Source organism: Canis lupus, chromosome X (genome assembly GCF_003254725.2).
Source record: "Canis lupus dingo isolate Sandy chromosome X, ASM325472v2, whole genome shotgun sequence".
In the NCBI taxonomy this organism is placed as follows: Eukaryota; Metazoa; Chordata; class Mammalia; order Carnivora; family Canidae; genus Canis; species Canis lupus.
Window position 1 is genome coordinate 59,061,360 of NC_064281.1, and position 6,172 is coordinate 59,067,531.

The window sequence follows — 6,172 nt, forward strand, 5'->3', positions numbered from 1 at the left end:
CACTTTGGGGTCCAAGTCCCTGCTCTGCTGTGTCAGGTATACTTGGACCCAAGCTCCAGCTTGCTAATAAACCCTCCTGCGCTTGCATTGGTGTTGACTCCTTGGTGGTTTCTTGGATTCGCAATCTTGGGCACAACATCCCACTCATTTTATCTCCTTTCCCCTTTATTCCCTTTCACTATTTTTTATATTCCCCAAATGAATGAGACCATATAATGTTTGTCCTTCTAGATTGGAGAAACTTCTATTGGAGTTTCAGTTTTGCAAATTCTGCCTCATATATTAAAGTGTTTGATCTGTAATTTCAAATATCCTTCCAAATACTTCTAGGAATGTAGGATGATTCATATTCCTACAACCTTAACCAACACAGGCAGTATCAGATCCTTATTTTAGCATTGGCCAATTTGATGGGCAAAAATGCTATTTTGTTTTGATATTCATTCTTGAAATTATTCATGTGAATATACATATACTATAATACCCAGTGCTCATCCCTTCAAGCGCCCTCCTACTTTACTCACCAGTTACCCCATACCCCCACCCACCTCCCCTTCTGCAACCCTTTGTTTCCCAGAGTTAGGAGTCTCTCATGGTTTGTTCACCTCTCTAATTTTTCCCACTCCCTTCCCCTCCTTTCCCCTATAATCCCTTTCACTATTTCGTATATTCCCCTTATGAGTGAAACCATATGATGATTGTCCTTCTCCGATTGACTTACTTCACTAAGCATAATACCCTCCAGATCCAACCAAGTAAAGCAAATGGTGGGCATTTGTCCTTTCTAATGGCTGAGTAATATTCCATTGTGGCACATCTTCTTTTATTATTTTATATTATATTATTTTATTTTATTTATTTATTTAATAAAATAATTTTTATTGGTGTTCAATTTACCAACATACAGAATAACACCCAGTGCTCATCCCGTCAAGGGTCCCCATCAGTGCCCGTCACCCACTCACCCCCACCCCCCACTCTCCTCCTCTACCGCCACCCCCAGTTCCTTTCCCAGAGTTAGGAGTCTTTATGTTCTGTCTCCCTTTCTGATATTTCCCACACATTTCTTCTCCCTTCCCCTATATTCCCTTTCACTATTATTTATATTCCCCAAATGAATGAGAACATATAATGTTTGTCTTTCTCCGATTGACTTACTTCACTCAGCATAATACCCTCCAGTTCCATCCACTTTGAAGCAAAAGGTGGGTATTTGTCGTTTCTAATGGCTGAGGAATATTCCATTGTATACATAAACCACATCTTCTTTATCCATTCATCTCTCGATGGCATCGTGGCTCCTTCCACAGCTTGGTTATAGTGGAGATTGCTGCTATAAACATTGGGATGTAGGTGTCCTGGGGTTTCACCATATCAGTATCTTTGGGGTAAATACCCAGGATTGTAATTGCTGGGCCATAGGGTAACTCTACTCTTAACCTCTTGAAGAACCTCCACACTGTTTTCCAGAGTGGCTGTACCAGTTTTAATTCCCACCAACAGTGCAAAGGGTTCCCCTTTCTCCACATCCTCTCCAACATTTGTGGTTTCCTGCCTTGTTAATTTTGCCCGTTCTCACTGGTGTGAGGTGGTATCTCATTGTGGTTTCCATTTGTATTTCCCTGATGGCAAGGGATGTGGAGGATTTTCTCATGTGCTTGTTGGTCATGGTGCATGTCTTCTTTGGAGAAATTGCTGTTCATGTCTTTTGCCCATTTCATGATTGGATTGTTTGTTTCTTTGCTGTTGAATTTAATAAGTTCTTTATAGATCTTGGATACTAGTCCCTTATCTGATATGTCATTTGCAGATATCTTCTCCCATTCTGTAGGTTGTCTTTTAGTTTTGTTGACCGTTTCTTTTGCTGTGGAGAAGCTTTTTATCTTGATTAAGTCCCAATAGTTCATTTTTGCTTTTCTTTCTGCAAGTCTGTTTTAAAGAATCTTGGCAAGTCCCTTTTTCGTCCTTAAATATTGCTACAACAATGAGAGGGTTCTTGGATGAAAAATTACAGGAGAAATTCAGGTTAGGAGAGTCTTACTAAATTGTGAAACTGGATTCTTACTAAGGATAGCCAAGACCCCAAACATGAAAGGTGGGACAGCAACTGAATCAGATATCAAGGTTAGGGCAATTCTGAGGAATTTGATTTAGCAAAATTCATGCGAAAGGCATGCCAAAATAAAGGTTTAGTGGAAAAAGCTCAGAATAGCTTGACTAAAATTTGATAAAGTAGGGAGACTGTGCCAGTAGGACCCAATATCACATAGTATCATGATAGCATGTGAACATAGACACAGAAGGCTACATTGGCTATTCTACAGTTGTTTGGCATTTAGAATTTTCCTATATAGTCCTGTTTTTGTTTTTTGTTTGTTTTTTTAAACTAAAACAACTTTTTTTTCACAAAGATTTGTCTTTTTGTCTCTATCACAATTTGCATGCTAGAAGTCTTAATCCTTTATCAGGATAATACAGGAACAGCAATTTCATTGGTGAGCAGGCCATTTAGGGCAGTGTTACTCTTTATGAATGTGTATCAAGAATCATTCTTGTGAGCTAAAGTGAAAGGATTGAAAATGTACAAACTTCCAGTTAAAAACATAAATAAGTCATGAGGACAAAATGTTTACCATGGTTACCAGACTTAATAGCATATTGCATTTTTGAAAGTCAATGAGATAGTAAATTTCAAAAGTTCTCATCACAGAAAACCACTTTTTTTTGTAACTCCCTAATGTGAAGGCTATTAACTAGACTCATTGATGGGACAATGCATCAAATACTGAGTAACTATGTCATACACTTAACATAATATTATATACCAATTACACTTCCTAAAAATAAATTTTACAAGAATCAGGTGGTACCTGAACTGGAATGATTTAGAAAATAAATTCAAATATTACTAATCCATGGTACGATAAATCCTATCAACATTAAAGAAAAAGAAAGGGTGTTACCGTTTTAAGAATTTTTCGCTGCAGAAATAAAAAGGGAAAATAGCATCTTAAACAGCCTCGCCCTTGAGGAAGTTTAATTTTTGACTCCAAGGAGCGTTTTTTTTTTTTTTTAAACACGCAGGGCGGGAGAAGAGCGGAGTGCGCGCAATTGTGGCACCATGCTGCCATCAAGTGGCCATAATTTCACCGAGCGACGAAGAAGGCCCGGAGGACATTCAAAACAACAGGCTCCGGAAGTTTCCGCTGTTCCAGTGCGGCCATCCAGGGGCAGGAGTGCCGTGGTTGACGGGAATTGTGGCCATTTGCTTTAGGGTTGCACGGAAGTCGGCGCGCTCTTTCGTTCGTACCCATGGCCTGAATTTATTTTGTGGACAGTTTCTTATGGTTTCCGTGGTGGCGGGCATCAGTGGGAAGATTGGGAGCGAGGAGGAGGAAGATGCTAGTAGTCCTCGGACCCATTCTGGAGGAGTAATGGGAATCTGGACGAGCTTGATCCTGTGTGGACTCGCGCATTAGTGGTGTACGGAATTGCCAAGCCCGCTGTCTCGTCTATGCCTTCAAGCTATTTGGCGGGAAGTTTCTGCCTTTCCTTTACTTTGTGGGTCGGGGCCTGGGTGCTTGAGCGGGAGAAAGGGAAAGCCAACGAGCCCTGGAACCCCTTTTAAGGGCGTCGGTCCGTCAGTTTGTCCGTCTGTCCGCCACCCCACCCATCCATCCTTTCATCCAGTCATTCATAAAACAAATATTCATTGAACACCCATTAAGTACCAGGCACAGTTTTAGACCCTGGGGACACCCAAAGACACTTAAGAATACGAGGGCCCTGTTCTCAGGGACCATTCCTTCTAGTGGGTGGAGACAGAAAATAAAGAAACAAATTACCGAGTTAATTTCAGATAGCCATGAGTGATAGAAAATACGACGCGGGGTGATACGACAGAAAAAAATGCGGTGGATGCATACCCAGTTTTACTGAATGGTCAGCTTTGGGTTCTTCAAGGAAATGACAGTTGAGGACATTAGGAGTGGTCCTGCATGCCTTTGATGACATTGATAAGGATAAAAGCTTCTTGGTTTTACATTGTTTCACACCTTATTAATAACAGAGGCTTAGATTAACACAAAATACAGATAATGTTTGCGGCTTCATTCCCTGCAGTAGCTCCCACACTCTCAAAACTATCATCAGAACAGAAAATTCTGATAGAAGGGCTCAGTAGATCGGTACCAGGAAGTCCTGGCACTAGAGCATGGACAACAGAAGCTGCTGGGCTAGGGCCTTGAGTGTTTAGGTTAAAGACCTCTTTCCACTGAACCCGAAAGAGTACAGAGGGTGGAGAAGCCTGGTTCCCTTTCTCTTTGTGGTTTGCCTTCCCTTCTGGTCTCCTTTCTGTATGGGTCCTCCTAGGATCTCATCCTTCCAGATTAGGTCACTTATGGGGCTTTGCTTTGCTGTAATGGAGGAGTAAGTCAGGGTCCTGCAGTCCTATCAGTGGAATTTTAATTCCAGACAAGAGTTTGGAATGGGCCCATGGTACAGTAGGTCCTACTTAGTTTGGGACCTACTGTTTAGTTTATAGTTCATAGACTCAGCACACGTGACTATGGCTGTGATATTTTAAGGGATCCTGTAGTTCAGCAGGAAGGTGAAACCATGTTGATAACAGCATCACAACTTGAATGAATTAATGAGTGCATATTCTGTGGTGGACAACAATAGGATCCCCTCAGTTATTCTGGGTCTGGAGGAAAGAGGGGAGTTGAAAGCTGCAGATCGATGACTGGCTGAGGTTCTCCCCTTTGCAGATGTGAGGTGCACAGTGAAGAGAAACTATAAAAATAGGCCTTCAGAAAGAATGGCCACAGTGAGTTCCAGAATTTGTCCAAATATCCTGAGGGCCTCTCCCTGAAAAAATTGGATCTGAAGCAAAGGAACTTGTAAATAGACAAAGCAAAGCAAATGGCCTGAGGAGGTGGGGGTGGGACTGATTGCTTTAGTGTGCGGTAGATACTGAAAAGAGCACCTGATGGCCTTGTTAGAGGGCAACTACACACTTGTGTTGAGTGGGAATATCAAGGGCACCAGCTGGTTTAGGCTGGGGTAGCAGCAAGTCTTTGCCCTCTTGTGTTGGATGGTGGGTGGCAGGTGACTATGATCTTTGTTTCTTTCCACAATCAGCACTTGCCTTTTCTCCAAATGCAGGCCATGGCAGGATTTGTCCTCTACGTTCTGAGTACTGAGATTTAGGATTAACCATATTCTGCGTATAATTTAGATGCTTTATTTTGGGGAAAGAATTCCTTGTAGAGGCAGGGGAGAAAGGGAGGTTAGAAGAGGACCAAATGTCTGCCATGGTATGCTTTGATCATCATCATCATCATCAACAACAACAACAACAACAACAGCAATAATAATTGCCTACATCTGTTTGGGGGTTTACCGTGTGCTGGGCCACATGCCAAGGGCCAATAGCCAAACTGTGGAAGGGAGCCTCGGTGTCCACGAAAGATGAATGGATAAAGAAGATGTGGTTTATGTATACAATGGAATATTACTCAGCCATTAGAAACGACAAATACCCACCTTTTGCTTCAACAGTGGATGGAACTGGAGGGTATTATGCTGAGTGAGTAAGTCAATCGGAGAAGGACAAACATTATATTTTCTCATTCATTTGGGGAATATAAATAATAGTGAAAGGGAATATAAGGGAAGGGAGAAGAAATGTGTGGGAAATATCAGAAAGGGAGACAGAACATAAAGACTCCAACTCTGGGAAACAACTAGGGTGGTGGAGGGAGGAGGGAGGGGGGGGTGGGGGTGAATGGGTGACGGGCATGAGGGGGGCACTTGACGGGATGAGCACTGGGTGTTATTCTGTATGTTGGTAAATTGAACACCAATAAAAGAAAATTTATTTAAAAAAAAAAGGAAGCCCAGTTCTTGGCCTGTAAAGATACCAGATTTTTTTTTTATAAGCTCTTATGCTTTAATATGATGATGGATCATCCCTGCCCGCCAGCACCATCCTCGGAATGGTGATGAAGGTCGAGACACCCGAGAATACCAGATTTAATTCTGGCTAACTCTCCGGGGCTTCCTCTCCCCTTCACTCACTCTGCCCTACTCAAACTGGAATCAGCTTATACTTTTAATAAATCTTCTGTTTCTGGGGTGATTGTGCCACATGATACATGTCGCCAGCCCA